Source organism: Trachinotus anak, unplaced genomic scaffold (genome assembly GCF_046630095.1).
Source record: "Trachinotus anak isolate AG129_WGS33_773 ecotype Australia unplaced genomic scaffold, CSIRO_AGI_Tana_v1 ptg000021l, whole genome shotgun sequence".
NCBI classification, from domain to species: Eukaryota; Metazoa; Chordata; class Actinopteri; order Carangiformes; family Carangidae; genus Trachinotus; species Trachinotus anak.
The window spans coordinates 4,443,914-4,466,170 of NW_027273872.1; the positions used below are offsets into that span (position 1 = coordinate 4,443,914).

The 22,257-nt window shown below is 39.1% G+C and overlaps 1 protein-coding gene across 4 annotated transcripts in view; it reads right to left on the reverse strand.

The window, feature by feature from the left end:
• The window catches only part of enox2 (ecto-NOX disulfide-thiol exchanger 2), a 174,999-nt gene extending 155,639 nt beyond the window's left edge, over positions 1-19,360 (reverse strand). The window contains exons 1-3 of one of the 4 annotated variants that reach the window (XM_071458668.1): positions 19,190-19,360; positions 16,029-16,169; positions 5,808-5,903 (exon numbers count right to left, since the gene is read on the reverse strand). The gene's annotated coding sequence lies outside the window, so the exon portion shown is untranslated. The other 3 variants (XM_071458667.1, XM_071458670.1, XM_071458669.1) reach the window with 3 other exon arrangements.
• Positions 19,361-22,257: the final 2,897 nt, after the last annotated feature.

Consider the following 22,257-nt stretch of genomic DNA (forward strand, 5'->3'; position numbering starts at 1 on the left):
AGGGTTCAAAAATATAAGTACATGGGCTTAAATTACACAGAGCACCCAAACCAACAACAGCCCAGTTTGATTTAGGCCTGACATTAAGTTACTGACAGAATTAACATTAATTAGTGACAGCTAAAATCACCTACCACAAGCATTTTCATTTTATTCACCGAAAGGGACGCCCAGCACCAGCTCAGATGAGCAGCTGCAGCTAACTGTTTTCTACACAGCTCTGCCAGCGATTATTAATGTCAGAGCCTGTGGACCTGTGGATCTTTCTAACTTCAGTGTATGAACTCAGTTAATTTTCGTTGGCTTATGCAGCAGGATACTACTTTTGTGAGCAGGTCGTCTTGCCTGCTTTCAGCTCAGCACTGAGCTGACGAGTGAATCACCTGATATTTTCGGACAATACTGGTTCAGTGCAGTGACCGCATCATTGTCATTGTGATTGTTTTACCAGCCGATAGGCTGCTTGGACTGAATTTTGTGATACTTTTTATTAGCATGCAGTGCTCCTAAATACATTCACACGTCTATTTTTGAAATGCTCGCGCTGTAGAGTCGTGTTAAAGTGCCCTCGTCAGCTCTGGAAGAATCCACATCTCCAGTACCTACCACAGCTACAGTACCTTTGGTACCTACAGTCCTGTACAAGAACAAGTACTGCCAACATATTCAGAATTGACTTGGTTCCAAAGTATTGGTTCTCATGACATCCATAATCATGAGACAACCAATCATGCTTTTCGTTTCAACGAAACAAATGTGAGAAAAGGCGATCATCACAGAAAACAACTTCCACATTCACTGTGATTGAAGTTTAACATTAAGAAAGTTCAAGAGAAACTCTGATCTTCCCCTCAGCATCTAACAAGGTGATCACATTGCAAAACTTCTGCTCATTCTTATATAACTAAACGTAAACACAATGAACATGTAAATATAGTTTTGTTGCAGATATGAAACAGGATACAGCCTGATCATATACAGCACGTGTGTCGAGCAGAGGTGATATCAACCGGGGAAATCCACCTCTCAACTCTGAATCACAAACTACGCCATAAGCACATAGGACAGGACTCATGTTAGCCCCTTGTATCGACTATAAATCCAGCTTAAAGCTCAACGATTAACACAATACATCTAGTTTGTTTATGCCAAAGTGTAAAAACACCTAGTTGTGGTTTTACATGGTATTATGTATATTCTCCTGCAATAAGACCAAAAATATCTTTCAGCAGAACTTCAGGAGAGTTTTGCTGATTGTCACAAATGCTGATTCAGAAAACTAAAATTACAGATACTGCATGTGCATTAAATTGTGTTGGTGTGGAACAGCGAGCTAGAGTGTGTGTAGGTGCTTCAGCAGCCAATTTCAGCCTACTAGATATCCAAGCCATAGCCTTCTTTTTTTGAAAATACAAAAGGCTGGAGGCAGAGATGAGTCGAAGATATTGTAATTAGCTACCACCATCACAAAACTGCTGCTGTGAAAAATACATTAGAGATTTTGATGATGTGTTCAGTGAACTAAGTTTTGACTGTGCTACTTTTTAGGACTGTGATTTTGCCAACTTATTTGTCATATTCTGCTGTGACAATATATCCAAACAAAACAGACATTGGCACAGGGTAGGCAGCACTAATGATGACAAAAACAGGAGCTAAAGATCAGTGACAAATATTTTAAAAGGAGACAGAAGTGCACATGGACCAAAAACATATTGGTTTCAACAATTTTGTGCAAATATACTGATACTGTCAACTGATTCAGCGCAATGAATTCAATTAACATGGCTTAGATGCTGTTTTTGAGCATCATAAAAATTAGGCTATTAGTTGATGTGAAAGGGCGCTGAGTGTTCCGGCAATCACATCTGCTCTGCTCTCTGTAGGCAGAGAGGTGAAAAGGAGCTTAGTACTGAGCCTGGAAAACAGGTGGAGCTAAGTGGAGCTAATTTACTCACTATGTGCTGTGTGTGTGTGTGTGTGTGTGTGTGTGTCACGAGAGAGCCAGTGAAAAACACAGTGCAAGCCAGACTGATACATGAAGCAAAGATGCTAATATTAGTCTGCTGCTGTGGATGGTGTGTTGGCTTGTACAAGAGGTTCATAAGACGCCTCTTTAACATTCCACCCAAACACTCATGAAAAACTACATAAATATCTAATTCTTGAGTTTTGGTTTGTCCTTTTTAAGACCCTTTTTAATACAGCAAAGGATTCAATTCAATAGCGTTTTCAGACAATAAGCACATGAATATCCCTAGTAATATAATTAATCAATTAATGCAAACTGGACCCATTTATAGATTACTGAGCAGGCCTACAGGCACGGGCCCCGAGGTGTCAGGGGGCCAATTTGTATGAAGTGATTTAATATTTCTCGCGGTGAAGTCACAGAGCTCAGTTAAAAGACTACAAAGACAGGCAAAATTATTCCAAAGAGACATGAAATGACCACACAGAGACAAAATAACGACAAAGAGAAGCAGACAGACGGCACAGATCTGCAAAACATCCATACAGAGACGCAAAACAACCACAAAGAGACACAAAATGACCATTAGCAACGGCAGGAGATTATCTCCATTCTTGATTAAGTTGTAAATGGATGGCTTGTCCTGACAGTTGCCTGTAAAACTAGGTGCAGAGTGCTAAATTCTAACATGTCAACACATGATGATAAATCACATAATGAAATAACATTCGTAAATGAGAATCATTTTAACATACTTTTGTGATTAAAAGCTAATAAAAAAAATTTTTAAATTAAAAGAAATTGTCAAGGCGAAATCAAATTTTTTATTCATTCCAGTGATGAGTAATCAATATTCATCCATCCGTCCGTCCGTCCGTCCGTCCGTCCATCCATCCGCTTATCCATACAGGGTTGGGGGGAGGTAATCCCAGCCAACACTGGGCGAGGGTGGGGTACACCCTGGACAGGTCGCCAGTCTATCACAGGGCTGACATATAGAGACAAACAACCAGGCAGTAATCAATATGTCTGTTATAAATCCCTGATGGAAGCGCTGGGTAGCCAGTGATGGTAGCTTTCGTTGAAAAGGAGGTGTTATTTTGTCACATATTTAGTGAAAGAGACATCCACTTTGGGAGCACAGAGCAGTCATCCTCAACTATTACTCCCCCTACACACTTTAATGCATTTCACCCTCTTACAGTAGTGCATTCAAGTGAAGGCCTTGCAAAACAGACAGGAAAGGGAAAACAGCAATAGAGAAATGCACATAGCACTTGACAGAAAATGACTCCATCAGTATGTTAAGTCAGAAATTGACAACAATTTGTCCTGGTCTGTAAAATGTCCGCACTAGTAACTGAATAACAGGTAATATCCTCTCCATTTCAGGCAGACAGAAGTATCTGGGTGGCTCACAGATCAAATAGCTGTTCTCAGTAATATCCAGGAAGAGGCTGACGAACATTCCTCTGGCAAGTATCTCGTACGGGGTGTGTGTGTGTGTGTGTGTGGTCAGGTGGCTGTGCTGAGTGGAGCAAGCTGCTCTCAGCAAAAATATAAGACAATGGCATCAGTATTTTGAATATGATTTAGATGAAAGAGAACAGAAAACCCTCTTATCACATCTTACAGCTGGCTCTGGAGGGTGTTTATAGACACAGGATGACCAGAAATTCAAAAATTTCTCGCAGTGACAAAAGGATTCTTACTGTGATGCAGAAGTCTCAACTGGCAGCATAAAGAATGTCTCTGCTCTAATCCAATCTTTCACCTTGAAATGTTTTTTCCAAAAGCCACGGTGATGGACATTCTTCTGTGCCCAGTTAAAAATGGGAGATTTGACCCATTTGCTGCCATGTTGGGCATTAAACTAGGACACGATACTGTCCACCGAGTATCAAACGGAAATCTAGTATGTGTAAAATTAGAATGAGGACTTAATCAGAAACCAGCTAATACTGGAGTTCAGGATCCCAGTTTCTTTATATAAGGCAACAACAATCAGCCTGAAGTTGTGGTGCAGGCAGGGTGAGCTACAGAAGGCACAGAAACATAAATAAAATCTTTTGTCTCTGGAGACACTGAAGGCACAACTGACCCACGGAGCAACAGACAGAGGGACAGGAGCTTATTCTACTGTTTGGTCTGTTTTTTTACTTTGTGTAGGAACAAAAATCAAGGGCTTTGACTGACCATGTTAAGAGCTATATCATGCAATACTTGTTGCAATTATGGAGAACAGTAAATTCATTTGCATGCAAACACACATTCTATAATTACAACACGCTATAAACTGTCAAGACACCATTCACACTATCGTAAAGTACAATTGTTGCACCTCATTTTAGTGCTTAATATTGTCAAGTTCCCACTTGGCACGATTATGAATGAGCGTAACAACTCATATTAATGAGTCCTGCTTGAAACAGGTAGCAACAAACATTGTTGACTCTAGTTCCTCTGCAATTGAGCTTGATTGTGTGTTTTGGACGAGAACAGGAGTTGAGAATTGGCATTCGTTGCACGGTCATTAACTGTGCAATGCTGCCAAGATGTTCACTGGTTGGTTCGGCAGATCACGGTCAGACACAGAGACAAAAATGAGACATGAAGCTCGGAGCTGAATACAGGAAAACGGTGTAGATTATAACACAGGAAGCAGAAGATCCAGCCAAAACTTTCAAATATGAAACCCCATCAAACTTTTAACTGCAGCCATTGTAGTGTAGTCTATGTAGTTAATGTGCAAATACAATCCATATGGACACCACTGCTTGTGCCACAACTGGAATCCACATCACACGGACTCAAATGGTTCAGAGGAAGTCATGCTGCATTTTAAAATTGCAAATAGGACGACACAAGAAAACAGTATTGCATAGTAATTGAAATGGTCATTTAAATGCCAAGTCTGAGTCTGTCTGCTCAGTATTGCCATCCTGATCATGCATTTTTAAAAATTAGGTTATAATTGTAAGAGATATTATGGCGATATGCCTTCAATTTCTAAATTAAAATAGAGGTTAGATAATTAAGCCACGGACAGAAAAATACACTGCAGTATATTCAAATGAGCAGGGCTCTAATTTGTGCATGTTCCCAAATGCAGGCCCAGAATCTGGTTGAAGAAAACTATTTGACATGCAGCCCACATCTCCAGTAGTTAGTAGTTCTTGTGCAACAGACAATTAGAGAAGATCCTGCTGTTGTTATCTGCTGCTGAATGTGAAGGCAGATTCAAATATTAATAGACTGAGAGGCAAGCAGCACCTGAGTCTCTGGGACAACAAAGAACAGCAGATATCCTGCAAGCAAAACACTTAAAGTGTTGTTTTACCCCCTTTGTACAACTCTCTCACACTGGACATTTCATCTCACAACGAACTGCTTCAAACCTTTGACAAAACATACCTGCCCACTTTTGACAGATAATAAGAGCAAGCAACAAAAATGTGAAAGAAACCGAAATAATTTGAAGTGATTATTCAACCCATGCAGGATTTAGTTTTTCTTCTTTCTCCACCACTGGTTTCCTGCTCGAGCTCTAAGGTTAATTAAGACTGTGCTTTAGAGGTGTTAAATTTGAAAGCAATTATTGAAAATCGTCAAAATTTGAGAAAAACAAGATGAGAGGGAAACATTGAAAATGCAAGGTTGTTCAATGCTAAATTGTTACATTTCTCTTAAACATTTCATTAATAATGGGGACATCTCTTGAGGGACATACTAATAAAACTAAGGGCTTGAAGGGAAAATACACCACATGAGGCAGAGGTAGTTCACTGTCTCATTCAACTTTAAGTGTGGATCTTGCCTGCCATGGAAATCGTACCTGTGATGTTGCAGTCATAGAACAGCCTGTATCAAGCGCCAGGCCACTTCACTCTGGCAAAGAAGATGTTGCAGTGGCTTGGCTTCATCTCTGAGCCTGCAAAACACAACAGAACAAAATGAAGCCCATACTGAAAAAAATGCCTCTACTTTCATAGTTCTGGGATTTTCACATTTAGAGCTTTGGGACAAAAGCAGTCACCATAAAGTTGATTTTTATGACTGTACTTATTGTAGTGTTCGATGCCAAAGCCTAAGGTAGCTCTCACACTGACAATAGCAACGCTGCAAAAGCTCAAGTGTCTTCATTTCAATGACACCTCTGCTTTAGCTCAGTGGGGAGAGCCGGCAAAGCACTTGGTTCTAGTTCTTTCTGTCCCGAACTACAATGTTAGGCTGTTCAGCAAAATACTGTCTGGCCAAGGACATTCTCACAAGCACACATTTCAGATAGATTACATTGCAGTGTAGACCTTGTAGAATTGTACTAATTTGCTGCCTACCTGGGCAGCACTGAGATAGAGGAGAAACTTATTGCTGCTGTGATTAACTTCCCAGAGCTGTATACAATCAGACCTCAGAGGAACACAAGGGCATAAACCGCTGTCTAGGCATTTTAAACCTTCATCTTGGGCTTGTTTGTTTGTATTTCATCTTCTATACCTGCACCCTGTGGCAAAATGCCCACACTTACACAATACTTTGCATTGTTTTTTTCCATGGAGCTATTGTCAGTATGAAGGCCTCCAATGCAGCACTGAACATTCAAATGATGAGCAGACAATGTTGCTGCAGCCTTGGAACATTTGAGTGAGGAAGGAAAACTTTAAGGCAGCCAACCGCAGCAGACTATTGTCCTACAATAAGCAAAATAAAAATCAAAGACCCCTAAGGAGACATTTCTATCGGAGCTGCTCACTAATTAGAGCCAAAGAATGAATATAAACATACAGTAACTGTATAGACCACTAAAATAAGTTGAGCTATTCACTGCAGTGTGAATGCAGTACAACGGCATCAGAAACTGCTATAGACCCGGCAGGAAGTGGAAAGTTTCAGGGAGCTAAAAACGCAAAAGTGCAATATGTTTTTCATCTTCACCCTTGGGACCCTGTCACAACGGCTGCATCTCCAAAGAGCGACAGTTTAGAGGTGTTTAAAATGAATGTTGTGCTGATAAAGGGACACCTTCGTGCAAATGGAGTTGAACTGTAGAAATGAGAAATTCAGTAGGAAAACATTGAAGGGATGACTAGGTGATATTGAGATTGTTATATAGATGTAACCTGACAATCAGATCGAATTGCCATTTAGTTCATTACCCTACATTAAGGCCTGACATCTTGCTTATGTAAATTCTTGATTAGTTTTTCCCAAACCAATCAACTGTAGTGTGGTTGTTACAGTTAATTTACTTATTTATTTCAAATGTTGATCAAAGAAATGAATTTAAAGAGAGACTATACCACTGTCAGATTCATGAAAGACTACTGAGAAAAGGGATCAAAAACAATACAGCAGAACCAGACACACTGTCTCTTTATTCCACACTTTCTTCTGCCTTGTCAGAACCTGACGCCTATCGCCCACAATGCAACTCAACTGCAGACAGCTCAATCTGAGATTCAGGTGTGTAATGCTTGAAGAGTTTCATGTGCTCTCACACCACTAGCCTCAAGCAAAGATGAAGAGCAGGCCACAGAGATCTGGTAAGATCTCTTCTTTCTGACTCCACACCCCCTGAAATTGAAAACGTTCAAACTTGTAGTCTTCGGCCTGAACCACAGCTTTCTCTGGAGCCACAGAATGCTTCATCATTAGTCACATCCCAACATCGGTTAGACTTATGACTGTTTCTGACTGTTTCAACTGGCTGAAACACCCATCAATGAGCAGAATACTATTTGAACTGCTGAACAAATTGGAGATATTGGTGGCAGTCAGAGGTCACGGGCGAGTCTGATGAAGATAATTGCACAATTCACCTTGTGATTTCAAATTTCACTGCTTCCTGTGAAGTTTAAAAGGTGCTAATGATCAGCATTATGATTAATTTTACACACTGTATTACAGGAATTGGTCAACACACTGAAAACTTGGCTCTGTCTCTGCCATTCTACTAACCAGGGTCACAATATGATGACTCTGCCCCTAGCCAAATCTCCAACTACACCCATGCCCACCCACAGCTGCTTCAACATCCGGCTCACACTAGCAAAGAAACCATTAACAGTAATGAGGATCGATGGGGGTGTTAAAAGTATTGGCAGTCAAGCCCAGGAGCTGCTCTCAGTGCCATCTTTATTAGTCTGGAAAAACAGTGCTGGTTTCTAGCCTGCCTGCCCTAAATAGATTTTGCATTGATCAGAAGCTCAGGCCAGGTTGAATTCAGCCCTTTAATTGTCTGTGTCACTCCTCATTCTCATTCCAACAGCTGTCAGTCGTCTCCCAGGTAAACCAAGGCAATGGCTCGGACAGAAGAATGTGTATATTAGAATGAATTTTGAGTAAGAGAGCGAGGGAGAACACCACACACATCTGCTGTCTCTCAACACATGAAGCACATTTTTAATTACAGTATTTACCAAATGTATATTTCTTAAATTCAGCTCAAGAATGGTGTCCTTTCATCAACACAACCCAGACTCTGCACAGTCCTTAACGCCCCTCCCTGGTTCTCCCCCGCTGGTGACTTAATCTCCTTTATGGACACTACAGTAATATTATACTACTTTGTTTGCCAATTAGCATTAGCTACTGCATCCTGCATAAATACACTGTAGATTATATATAATACACATACTGCATATTAAAGCAGTAATTATCTGTAATTTACAGCATTTTTAAAATGCTGGAGAATGCATTTCCGTAGTATCACTGAAACAGTTTTGGCTCAAGGTAATACACAGCAAACCAGCACATAAACAAAAGTCTGCTATGACAGAGAAAAAGTCTGGTGGCCGGAGTAAAACAGTTTCAGGATTTAAGAAAAGGGATTTTATGTGCCAATGCCAGTGAAAGAAAAGATGGACATTTCTTTAAAAAGAACCCGTCAGTGCCTGAAATGAGAGCCAACAATGCCCAGCCTCCATGTACAGAATGCTGGCAAAGCAGCTAAATGAAATCCCAAATTACAGTTATTGATAGACGATTACACACTTTCCAACAGCTCCTCACAAATCTAATGTATTACAGTCACCCCCACCCCCCACCCAATGCATTTATGGAAACTTATAAAATCGGTGGTGTCAAAATTATATATCAAACATTAACCTAGAAGAGAATTGTGTATTTAAGTTTCAGTATTATACCTTCTAATAAATATATAACATTATAAAAAGCTGGTTGTTTTCATTCAGTAGGCAAATAAACATATTCATGGGACACTGGTTCCTACGTTGGTTCAGTCTATATATCTCTGATTCTTCCAGCATTTGCTCTGAGGGAGTAAAACCAGTGAAATCCTTTCACACATTAATCCAGATGTCTGGCTGCTTAAGACACACAGCTCTGTCAGAATTATATCCTGGCTTTAGAGCTGGAGTCATTTCAAATATCTTGGCAGCTAATCAGCTGCTATCTTTCATAGCATTTGATGGCCATGTCTGGCCCATGTATTTGGGCCAGACACAGCAGAGCCAAGCATATCTTCACAAAATCTACCAGGGTAAGATTGTGTTTCACTTGTAGAGTCATTCGAAGCTCTAGTATTTGATAGGTTAATCACATAAACACATCTAGTGTGTGGAATATATTTGGCTGCCAGTTGCAGAATTTCTACTGGATGTAGAAATGGGTAAATAAATAAATAGGTTTGTTTCATACGTTACTCTCCGTAGATCCTACAAAGCATGCTCACATAAAACCAGAAACGTAACACAGACAGACGGCAACTTGAAAAACCCAAAGAAACATGGGACACAATCAACAGCAAATTCTAATTCCAGTTCCCGTTAGTTCGAAATATGTAGATGTCTTTCAGACAGGACACGACAGCCCAGGATAGAGTATGCAACGATGTTGTGACCACATTTTGCTATAATCACAGTCCTCACTGCTCATCACTACAACTGAAGATCTAGTTCAATCACTGAAATTATAACCCATCATCAGTAGTGCCTGATTAAATGTGTGGCTTTCACCTCTATAAAAAAATATGGCATTTGTGACTGTGATTGTTCAGCCCAAAAGACTTTTACCCCTCAAGTCATCCTCCGGTAATCAGTGTAAAACAAAGAGTAAAGTATAGCTCACACTGTTTTTCAGCTCATGAATTTGTCATGCCCATTTGAAATCTTATCATGTTTGGGTGTGATAAACACACAGCACCATTTCCTGCGCTGAATTAACATGAAAGTGCACCCCCCTCTACTTGTCAATGTCACTGCATTTTCCAGACTTGCTGGAGTATGAAATTAATTTACTTCACACCTTTTGAAGGCTTCACATGATCAAGATCAATGTCTACTGAGATTTACTCTAAAGCTGAAAGCCACACAGCCTAAATGACTGACCACAAATAGTGATAAAGGATATTGTAGTGAGGTGGTTAGACCAATTTCAACAGTTATTCAGTCTGTCTGAGGAGAAGAAAGGTTGTGTATAGCAGGTCAGTGTTTAGGACTAAATGGAACCTCTTATCAGGCGCTGGACTATGCCCTCAAAGTAAAACCAATGCATTTCACTTCTGTTTATCATGGTTATACACAGCAAGGTCACTGTGGAATTTTCATTCATCTTCTATGTTACATACATAGACCCTGGAGCATATCCCATGTGGCACATGGAGTACGGAGCAAGTCCACTGTTCTATTTTTTTAAGCCTCCTGGGAAGTGTACAGCATATGCTCCCATACTGTCATTTAAGGCAGTTTATTTTTATACCGAATAAGTAGGAGATGTTTAAACTTGTGAAATGCATTTATTTTTAACAGCCATTGGAGTGAAGCGTGACAGAAGGGGAGGTGGGGAGGTGACTATAATTAAGTTACTATTGCAACTACATGTTTCCATCTGCACATCAACTTTGCCCTCTTGTCTACCCATGCATAAAGTAAATAAAGTTGTAAATAAGAAAAGGTCCTGACAGTGGGGGTGGGCAAGATGAGCTAAAAGTTATATAATACTATTTTTTTAGTTTGCTTTTTACAGGGACGGTATTATATCACGGTACAAAATTAAAAGGGATACTCTACTTAAAACATGGTTCTACCTCTTTTCACTCGACTGGTAACGTAAGAGAACCGATCTTAACTGAGAAAAAATGATTTAAAAAATGTGTTTATTGGCTCAGAAAAGGAATGAAAATGAGTTGTAAGTCTGACCTGCATGTGTCTTTGGGGGGGAGTAGCCTGCCCCATCGTAGGTTCATTAGCAAATGTAATATGATTCATTCTCAGAGTTAGTAGTAACAGCCATGCTGTTGTTTTGAGCTGTGAGTAAACTGTTGCTGAGCAATCTGAATCTGAGGAATTAAGAGTATTTGGGAAAAATGCTTGTTTTTAATTATCCTTTTTTTTTCTCACCTCTGAAATAAGTGCTACATCATTTGCGATCAGACATACCACAACTATACCAGGCAAACATTATACTTACAAGAATTAACATCTATGAAGAAACTAAAGGCTGACAAAACCTTTCACATCTTAACCCACATGAAGAAAGTTACACAAAATTCTCCAGAACACAGTACAAGGAGCCAAAATCCTGGTCTCAAGATTACACAATTTGAGTTCTTCAAGTTCACAGAGTTGAAAAATAATTTTCCTTCACATTCCATTTGAATTTATACAAAAACAGTAAATGCGAGTGTCTAACAAGAAAAATACAGCTTCAAGTTGTATAACATATGCAGCAGTGCAAACACAATCAGTATTTCAGTTACAAATAAATAGATCTTTTACAATTACACACTCCTGAACTAAACCATTCTTACAGCTGGGGATGAAAAGTGTAAGATACACATATGTAACAAATGAGCTACCAGAAGGAGGAGATCAAATTCATTGCATTCCCTTTGGGAGAGATAACCATTGAATAAAAATGCAGAAAAAGCCATGCATGTCAGTGAAGCCTTAAGCCAATTAGGGCAAAGTTCTGTCATCACAGAGGTGGTTTCCAGTTGGTGCAGCCAGAGCAGAACTGCAGAGCCTGCCTCAGAAAACTACAGCAACTTTGCTCCCACAAGTTTTAATGTCATGTGACATGGTCTGGCACACGTCACGTTGCACTGCACAGTGCCACATTAAGTCTGTTGCCTGTGCGTAACCTGTGAACGCAGTGCATCAAGTCTTGTGAAAAATAGATTTCTTTTGTGCGCGTGCTAAAACCAAAACATGTGTGTTTATTGCTGTAATGACAGAATTACAAAATCCATGTTGTGGCAGAACGTGACGCCTGTGACAGTGAGGAAACCATTATACGCCCACCTCTACCTGAAAACACTTCAGTAATATCGGAGTGATATTATAGCATAAAACTCTGCCTGGCTGACATTACCTTTCACTGCCATACAAAGGGAAACAACTATTCTACTGTTTAATCAACCCTTTAGCAGTCACTTCTGTTATTTTAAGAATCAAAGCTGGCAGCATGAGAACAGATTCTCCTGAAAGGATCTGCGGACACTGAACCCACCTTGGGTTAAAAAAGCAGTCATTTCGCAGATCATTGACACATTGCTGGCTGAAACCTGCATCAATATTTTCCTGCAATAATAGCTACAAACCTACACTCCTCGTTCCAAGGATACATTACACTAGGGCTGCCGACACTATATTAAATATTATTGGAATGGGTTAAAGGAAAGCTTCACCTCTACATTTTTCTTCCTGTAATTTTCAGCGATCAAACATGTCTGAAGTGTTTAAGCCTTATTGAGGCCAAGTGTTCACTGTGCAGTTCTGTTATACAGAATATGAATATCAGGTTGAACTCAGTATTACCCGATACCCAGCCATACAGGATTAAATTAAATCTAATTAAATGCAATTAAAAGCCCCGGGCATAGTAAGTAAAGGTAAACGAGACATGATTTTGTTTATGCGTTTCATGTTTTTAGGAAAGGTCTCAGTTTAAAGAAGCAATTACTAAACAGTGAAGTGTAATCAAAATTGAAACTTGACAATGGCACTATTGTCAATATCAGTTCAGTTCATAATTTTTTCCTGCAACAAATTTCACATGTTGTTTTGTAAGAGAAAGAATACTTCTCATGCACTGATTCATAGGTGTTATCTCACTATTCACTTTTCTGTTCACCTACCTTTGATGTTTTGTACCTGGTAGGCAGGTACTGTATGCACAGACCCAAAATACATTATTGATTCTCTGAAATGGCACCCTCTCACCACCTCCCTCTTTCTATCCAACTCCCATATTCCCTTAAGGGTCAATAAAACATCTCATAATGAGAAATGTCACCTTTTCTCACCTCAAGTGGTACAAAAACAATTTGGTTCAGAACATGGGAATGATCTCCACATGGTGCCATCCACTGAGCTAAGTTTAGTAAGACGGCCTCAGGTAAGACAGTCTAGTCAGACAAACTTCAAATCAGAATCAAAATATAGCTGGGGCAATTTTACGCAGAATGCAACAAAATAGAAAAGGCAGTCTTAAATTCATAACAAACTAATTGGCAGGTCAGTGACAGGCCATTATTGACAAGTGTTTACATTAATTTTAATGATGAGATGTCAGTATTTCAAAAACATGTATGGATATAAGGAGGTGCACATAGGTATCACCGCAGTTTCAAGCTCTTGACCACCTTTAACTAGCACTTACCATAAACATTTGCTGCACTTCCCTGATCTGCATTTTGCCTTATTGAACACATACTTGAAGGTCTCCAATTGCTCCGAAGCTTTAGTGTTGTCCCTCACTTGTAATTCACTTAGTTTAAAAGCGTCTGCCAGGAAACAACAGCTAATAAAAACCAGGTGTGTCGGTCCATTACTCAGCTGCAACAATTAAGCCGATGATGTCAGAGGCCTAAACTGCCTCTCAGGGCTTCTCACTAACCAAAGTAAATACTAGAACATCCTACTTCTTAATTAAGCATTTACCATCAGCAGATCTGCTCTAAAAGCTTCTAAGGAACTGAAGATGTTTACTTGATGTTATGAGCAGTTGGTGCTCACACGTGCTGATGTTTTATCTAACGAGCAGTTTAGGCCTGTGACATCATCACCCTAATTAATGCAACTGAGTAATGGGCTGGCACATATCAGCTGTTGTCCTGCTCTAATCATTGTTTTTAAGCAGATATATCTGATAAGACAAAGAAAGGCAGCAAATTCTCATAATTCAGAAGTTGTGAGAGGAGAATATTTGGCTTTCCTGCTTGAAAAATGACTAATTAGAAAAATAGAAAAATAGCCAATTCATTTTAATTTTCAAAGTCAACTAATCAATTAACTGACTAATTCTTAAAGTTCTTAAAACAATGTATCTAAGATAATATATGCTCAACAGGTACCTGGCTTTGCATTAGGTATGTATAACTTGCACTACAGCTTTCTATTAACGGTTCCAACAGTGTTCTTCATAGTGTCTGTGAAAAGCGGCGTGTTCATCTGGGACCGCTGTAGCAGGAAGGGTTGGAAAAGATTTTGACAGCCTCTCTTCCTCTTCACCATGAACAAAATACTGAAGTTCAAATACAGTTCTTACAAAAGCAGCCCTCTTGAGCTGTGATGCTCTCGCAACATGTCTGCTGAGTTGATGACTGACCAGTGCAATACAAGACATTTTATGCTGCATAGCAGAATTGTACATTTAATCAAATTGCACTGTAGGACTGGGTTACGTGCATGACATGACATGACATGACACAACACACACTTTATATGTGGGCTCTGAGAGCAGAGGGACTGCCCACCACTCACAGAAACTTCAGCTAATAACTAGAATTACTGCCTCGCGGTTGGATGCCTCTGCCAACCAGTCAAGTTGTAGTTTACATCCAAGTCTATCCAGGCTCATATATGTAGTGAAGCCTTTGAAGGAATGTAACTAAAGGTATTAAGTGCATTTCGTTACAATTATGAATTCTTGAGTCGAACTCAAAAACATGTTTTTTGAGGTAACAGTGACCTTTGAGATGTTGCATTCATGAGAATGGGACAGACGGTCAGACGGATGGATGGACGGACAAAGCGAACACAGAAGGCAGGCTTTATTGTGCTTCTATCCTCACTGATTGTAGCTGCAGCTGTTAATCACCAAATAAGTTCAACATATCCATTAAAACAATTAAACTCTCATTGTATTTATCTCTAATGTCTCCTTTAACACTAATTTTCCCAGCCGATCAGACACAATGCAACAGAGCGCAATGAGTTCATCCCGCTGCCACAATCCTGACTCCATGACATCACAAAATGTAACAACAGGCCTCCTACTCTGTTACACATGAAGAATCCCCTCTGCACTCACAGCTTTGGTGTCCACATTTGTCTCTGTCCTGTGCCTTCAATAAGTCAAGCACGAATCCATCAACAGGGCAGTAGATCAGGTATCACTGGCATGGGTGCAGTTCTTATTTGTGCAAAGCAAGGTCATGGAACCACATGGATGCTGGATCAATCAGACAGATTAATGAAGCACAACCTGCTGACATGACGAATATTGACACCCCATTACATCTTGGTCCTGCAGCCCTCAACACTGCTTAAATAAATCAGGCCCAAGTAGAAGGAGGCAGGAAAACTTCTAAACCAAATCCTTCACGTGATAAAAAGAACACAAGAAGGGCTGAAATATAATGAAAATGAGACTCTCCCTGGAAATACTGAACTCCAGAAAGAATTAAACATCATTTTGTAAGCAGAGGTTGTAATCAATTTAATCTGTGTTCATAGGTTTTTGCTTCATATTTATAAGGCAATGAAAAACTACGATAACTGACACACAATGTGAGAGTGGGCTGCAACTTTGTTATCAATCATTCTGCTGATTGTTTTTCTGAATAATCATTTATTCATTATTTAGGCAAAAAACTGTCAGTGAAAATGCCCATCATGTTTTTGTTGTTAAATAGCTTGAAAAAAGGCTTCTCCAAAGTTACTTTTTTTTTTCCAATAATATATAACAACAAGTTAAGTTTTAGATGGACAAAACAAGTAAAAGCCCTTTTTATACAGCCTGTTCAAGGCCTTAATGTTACGTCTTTACGTCTTTATGCGTTTTGCATCCAGTATGTATAAAAGGTACGAACGTGGAATGGGAGGGAATTGTTGTTCCGCCTTTAAGCCGGCAGCAGAGGTAGTCACGGAGCTGTGTGTATAAAAGGAAGCGCCAACAGACACTGTTGTGGAACACGTCACGCCTCTGAATCCTGGGGCCACCAGCATGCTGTCTAAAAACAAAAAAAGCAAAATAAAATCTCACACAGTCGGCATGACGTCGGTGTTGTTTGGTTCAATGTAAACAAGCAGGGCCTTTATAATGAGGGGTCTTTTTCATGGCAATATAGCAGGATCTCTGTTTAAAATCAGCTAAAGTGGAAACGTCGCTGTGGCCTCTGAGAAGTTGTGAATGCCGCGATATATATTGCTTCTTCACAGTCTAAACAATTGAGCATGAAAAGATTAATAAATAATGACAATAATCTTTCGCTGCATCCCTACAGCCAATGTTTAGTAATTTTGCTTGAATTTAAATTACTTAAAAGATTCATCAATGATTAGAACTGTTGTCAATTAATTTTCTGTTCAACTAAGCATTCTACCTCACTGCTCACGGTCTTCTGATTAAATCGATGATTATATCGATGATTGGTGTTGACAAAATTAGCTAGTTATACATGTACATCCACTGACAAATCATATCATGAATCACCTCCTTTCTCTCAGTCAAGCTACACAGCATAACAGGAAATGCATAAAGTACAAAATTAAACACCATGTATATTGGCCCACCACAGATCTTCAGCAGACACAAATACCTATACAGTTGCTTTACTTGAATTGACTGGTTTGCTTGAATGTTTAAAGCACCTCCAGCGTCATCTCTCCTGCCCAGATTCTGGTTGTATTTCTGACAACATGGACTCACAGTGGGCCCGAACAAATGGCTTCCTCCATTTTTAATCAATAGGAGGATTAACCTTTGCTATCAGCAGAGCCTCTCTTAGCAAAAGGTGGAGTCAAGATTCAGGATTATACCCATGAAGACATGCTTTAGCTCATTATTGAACTGAGATTTTCAGACCTGTATGACACCCCATATATCGCTAGCATTAGGTTACCATTAATGACTCAGTAATCCTTCAAATCTCTCCAAAGAAATGCACCTCATCATGAGCCTTTCGGGAAATTAATGTATTTGCAGAGGCGTTTTTTCCCGTAATGATCCTTCATATTTTTAGAGGTGAGCTCTCCACTTTGATGCCCTCATCAAAGGCTGGTTTTCTGAACATTTAGATACCACAATGGTGATTCTTATTATTTTCATATCACTCACACGGAGCTCATAAAACTGTCTTACTGCACCAGAGTAAACCTGTGTTTCACATTTTCAGCAGCACAGCACAATGATTTACTACCTAACCCCAGTGCCAAAACATTAGTTGACTTATGAATTAGTTTATCAACTTGATCATCAATTAATAATTTAATTAAGCATTCAATTAATTGTTCGAATCATCTTTATTCATTTGGCACTTTAAACACAACAGTGATGCTCCAAAATCTATTACAGTGCAGAGAAAAACAACAAAAGAAAGTAAAGGAAAATAAATTGGGCATTTATCAAGAAAAATTGCCAAATATTCTCTGGTTCCAGCTTCTCAAATGGGAGAGTTTGCTGCTTTTGTTTTGTTTTGTATCGTTGTTAACTGAATATCTTCGGGTTTTGGTCTGTTGGATGAACAAAACAAGCAATTTAAAGACATTACCTTGGACTCTAGGAACATGTTTTAAACCATTTTAAAATTCTGTAGACTAAACTATATTTTTAAAAAATATATTACACATTACTCTATAATGAAAATATTCATTAGTTCCAACATGTCCCGTGAGTATTAATTCATTTACTACAGAGGTAACATGTTGGTAACTAAGTGCATTGCTAAAATGGTGCAATACAACTATACTTTTGTCATGAAGACAACATGGCCCACATAGCAAATCCACTCTACTCTCCCTCAACCCACAGGAATGACGGTCCACTGGGTGTCCACATCGGGACCATTTCTTGGCCATGACATCCCCCCTCTACCTGCTGACTGTATTTCCACAGATGACCCTAAGGTGTCCTCTACAGATCCAGGAAAGTCTCAGCTCTGTGACAATATGTCAGTAAACATTTAAACCTTTAAATATTTGGCCCAGATTAAAGCTGCAATGGGCATTGACAGCCTTATTACATCTTAGTCCTGCAGTCCTCAAAAAAATTAGGCCCAAGAAGAAGGAAAACTTCTGAACCTCATCCTACACATGATAAAGAGAAAACAACATGAGCTGAAACATAATGGAAATTGGTCTCTACCCTGAAATACTGAACTCCAAACTGTCCCAGACTTAAATTTTGATAGCTATGGCTGCAATCAATTTTATCTGTGCTATATTTATTAGCTGATACAAAACAAAGATTAGCTATTTCACCTACTTATCAGAAAGCAATTTGATTGTTACTTATCAGATATTATTATCATTATTATAATAATTATTATTATTACTATTATTATGTCAGATGAATCGTTTAATCAGCAATTCAGTCATCTTCTCCATTAGTTGATTAAAGTTGCCACAGCAATGATGATACTTTACATATTCAACTATTTATTTATTGCTACAGCCAAGCACGAATAACCTCAATTTAATTGGAAAGTCTTCCAACCTCCAAAATAAGGTTCTGTCAAATTTAGCTATGATTGGTATAATCAAAACAACATCCTGAAGGCTGCTCTCATTGACAGGTAATACTTTTGCCTGCTGGAGGGCTACTGCTTGCTCCTCTTCTAGCCTTCACTCACCTGCACTGAACCCCCCCAGGTTCAGGACTAACCAGCACTACAACTGACTCATGCATGAAGATAAAACAAACAATTACAACAACAATTACCTCAGCAGGAAAGCTGTCACTGCAGACACTGCTCGGTGTGATTAATGTCAAATCAGCAGTTATTCCGTCCGGGAACTTAACATCCCGTGTGAAGCAGAGAGACAGAGGGACTTCTGACAACATAACGCTTTGGATGTCTCTAAACTAAGCGCCTTGTATGCGGATAAATATGTGATACTTTTACCTTATTGCGCCTTATCGAAAACTTCCCGCTGCAGCGACACTGTTAAAAAGCTAAAGCTAACGACTGAAGTTAGCAGGGGGGGGGGGGGCAAAGTGAAAGAGGAGGAAAAGGAGGAAGTATTAAAGTACCCGGCTACAGCGTCTGTCCTCCTCCACGGTCCGTGTGCCGCTGAAAAGCCTCCTAGAAATCCATGAGAAACTTGGAGGACAGTTTCTGTTCCCGCAGAGTGGGTAACCAGGAAAGCCTCTGGTTAGCAACGAGACCTGTCAAACAATGGCGGAGCCAAGTACGGCAAGCGGGAGGCCGACACGTGCTTTTTGTTGACGTTTTTCCGTCGGCCCCCTATGGGCCAAACGTTTGGGCTGCTGTCGTTCTGCTGCACTGACGGAGGCCTGAGGGGGTAAAAGTATTCGGCATCAAGCATTTCCTCAATATGATAACAGTCAGAATCAGGTTTACTGGTCAAGCATGTTTGATTTAAAAACAAGCATAAGATTTTAATGTACAAGCAATTATGTGAAAAAAATAACATATATATATACACATACACATAGGCTACACATATGTAGTTAAGTGAAAGATAAAAACCACACATAAGACCTATGTATATGCAAGTAGGTGAAAAAAAGATTTACACTTAAATGGCAGTTTATTAATTCAATTCAATTCAATTTTATTTGTGTATCATAATATACATTATCTCGAGGCACTTTACAGGGTAAGGTTGAGACCTTACTTTGTTATAGAGAAAAAGCCAACAGTTCCCACAAGGAGCAAGCGCTTGGCGACAGGGGGGAGGAAAAACTGCATTATAACAGGAAGAAACCTCCAACAGAACCGGGCTCGGGGTAGGCGGCCGTCTGCCTCGACCGGTTGGGTTAAGGAGGAGAAAGAGGGGGTGGAGGGAGGAGAGAGGAGAAAAGAGAGGGAGAGAGACCAGGAACAGCTGTATAGGTAATGGTGTTATCAATAATATTGACAGATAACAGTGGTTAATAGTAATGATCAGTAGTGGTATATCTGGATCCCGCTGCAGAGGCAGAGAGACCTGCAGAATGAGGACAAAGACAAAGACAAAAATGGTCATCAACCACTTGGAGAAGTTGTTTGTCACCAATGACACAGCAACAATTCTCAGATTCTCACATTACACACAGCTAGCTAATCCTAAATCAGTGTAATTGTCCTGCAATAAATCCTCCCTGTGTTACAGAGGTGTATCATCAAGACACACCTCTTTGTATAATGCAATACTGTAATTTAAAAAAAGTATGTGTTTAGTTCTGTTATAAAGGATAGGTAGATGCATGCTGCTACACTCTGGATCATAGGAATAATTATATATTTATTTCCTCAATGTTTATTTGTTTTTGCACTTTATAATGATCCACTCCATAATGATGAAAAGTTTCTCATGCTCTGCAGGGACTGACTCTTTTGACACCATTTGAAGGATGCAGGTATTTGTGACAGCTGTTTTTTTTTTTTTATGATAATGAGCTGCAGGCTATTACAGTGTGAATTTACAAGTCAGAAAACTTCCCAGAGTTTCCAGATAGGGCTTTGATGGATATATTCAGTTTTTATTCCTCATCTTATTTCACATGAAAGAGATTGGATGGTTTTCTTTTATTAATTGCACAAAACTAAATAACTATAACCTCCTGGAGTTGGCAGAGCACATCTTTCTTTTTAGTTTTAACTGTAGTGTTTAAAAAAAAAAGCCCAGGAGATGAATTTCTGTCTATCTGCTGCATTTATCAGACGTCATTATCCTCTTTTACAGCTGCCATTATTCTCCTGTAGTTATTTTATGATCGCCCTTCAAATTCCAATTCAAATTAATACAAGACTATTATGTAGATAGGGTTGATGAAATTCAAAGTTGTCCTTAGAGGAGGAAGTTATTCACTGAAATGACAAAAGAAAATTTGAATATAAGAACTTGTGCAAAATACTCTGTCTCGTGTTTTACACTTCACAAGCATCAATACAAGTCTGCATTTTCTCACAGGGGAACTGAATGTTCATTAGTGACAGTGGTGAAAAGTAACTAAGTGTCTGCACCCAATACTTCAAATCAGTGCTTCCAAACCTTTTTGGCTTGTCTGGGGCCCCTTATCATGTTTAACATAATATTAATTGCACTGATTCCTTCAGTGTCAATGTGTTTGTGACTTCCTAAATACATAAATAAACAACATATCCTGATTATGTTGATAGATGATGTAATTCAGTTTTAATATTGAATATTTGATTTCCTACAAAACATATTTGCTGATTCAGTTTACAGTTTAGTTGTATGAAAATGTTGATTTTGAGGAGACTAGGTTGTTTCATTTAGAAAATTGTTTGGGGTGCAAAGAAGAAAAATTACCCCAAAATTATTCTTCTTTGCAAAACAAATATTATAACTTTGTTTTTTCACCTTTCTCCCCAGAATAATCATCTCATGACCACTTAGATATATTCACACATTAGCATCAACAATGTCAATATATGTCTCACAGAAATATACCAGTCATAGGGCGTTTTTCCGTGGGACACTCAGTTTTGATACTTTAAAGTACATTTTGCTGCCAATACTTATGTACTTTTATGTATTTTTACATACATTTATTGGTACTTTTACTTAAGTAAAGGATTTTTCCACCACTGAAAAGTGATGACATCTTTTATCACTAAGCTGCCATGAATTATAGCCTGGCATGTGAGCTGTTTATCCACACTTTGTTCCTGTGGTACCTTAGGCTTGGGATTTGCACAGCTTAGTTTGTCTGCACCCTAATGTTTAACAACTAAAATAGCTCAATGCTGATTCTTCTCACTCTCTCACCACTTAAAATACATTCCTGTTAAGAGACCACAGTGTTAACCTGCTGCTCGTCACAAAAATGTCTTGATTTAATCATCCAAAAGCAGAGACAAAATGAGCATGTTATTTTAAAACCACTTAATACCACTTTAAATCCACCTTTTCCCTTATTAAGCAAATGATTTCAATTGTGTCTAATTTCACTTTGTTCTCAGTTGTATTCTATCCCATCTCCCACTCCACAGCTTGTTGATACTGTTTTGGTGGCAAAGCTCTCTCATAGATGCCGGGGCATGAACAAAGCCAGTGATATCTAGTGAATTCTCATAACAAGGGGATTATCATATGTGCCAGCATGCATTCCAGTCCCACATCATTAAG